Below are 1,128 nucleotides of genomic sequence, written 5' to 3'. Positions count from 1 at the left end.
CAGTATATTAGCTGTGGATTTGTTATAGATGGTTTAATTCATCTTAAGAACCAATTTATAGCTTTTTTAGGAAAGCTATAACCCAATTATAGCCCAAGAAGAAGGGGGAAGGGGAGAGCAGGGGAGGGGAGGGGGAGGATGGGTGGAGGGACAATAGTTGATGGGATCACACCTATGGTGCATCTTACAAGGGTACATGTGAAATTTACTAGGTGTAGAATATAAGTGTCTTAACACAATAACTAAGAAAATGCCATGAAGACTATGTTGTCCAGTTTGATGAAAGCATTTCAGATTGTGTATAAAACCAGCACATTGTACCCCATGATTGCATTAATGTACACAGCTATGATTTAATAAAAAAAGAAAGAAAGAAAGAAAGAAAGAAAGAAAGAAAGAAAGAAAGAAAGAAGAAATGTGCCACATATATGCGTTTTCTTAAGTGTTCTTGTTAGAGAACGATGCTGAATTTTGTCAAATGCTTTTTCTGTATCTTTTGAGAGGATCATACGGTTTTTGCTTTTTCTTCTATTGATACAGTGAATTACATTTATGGACTTGCATATGTTAAACCAGCCTTGCATCCCTGAGACAAAGCCTACTTGATTGTGATGTATAATTTTTTTAATGTGTAGCTGTAATCTATTGCCTAAGATTTTAATTGAGTATTTTTGCAGTAATATTCATTAGTGAAATTGGTCTGTAATTCTCCTTTTTAGTTGAGTCCTTTTCTGGATTCGGTATTAGGGTGATGCTTACTTCACAGAATGTGTTGGGGAAGATTCCTTCCTTCTCAATGTTTTGGAAAAGGTTCTACAGTATAGATACAAACTCTTCTTTGAAGGTCTGATACAATTCTGGTATAAAGCCATCTGGCCCAGGGATGATGATTATTATTATTATTATTATGTGTGTGGAAAGCTTTTTTATTGTTTGTGCAAGCTCAGTGCTTGATATTGGTCTGTTCCTGGTTAAGTCTAGGGAGATGGTGTGAAGCCAGGTCTTGATCCATTTTCTCCACATTGTAAAATTTCTGGGCATAAAGTTTCTTATTTGTAAGAGGTAATCTCTTGACTGTCTGGGGTATCTGTTGTTGTGTCCCCTTTTTTGTTTCTTTTTTTTTTTTTT

This window comes from Otolemur garnettii, unplaced genomic scaffold (assembly GCF_000181295.1).
Source record: "Otolemur garnettii isolate 467f Iridium unplaced genomic scaffold, OtoGar3 scaffold00143, whole genome shotgun sequence".
Lineage (NCBI taxonomy): Eukaryota > Metazoa > Chordata > Mammalia > Primates > Galagidae > Otolemur > Otolemur garnettii.
Note: the sequence above shows the minus strand (reverse complement) of the source record.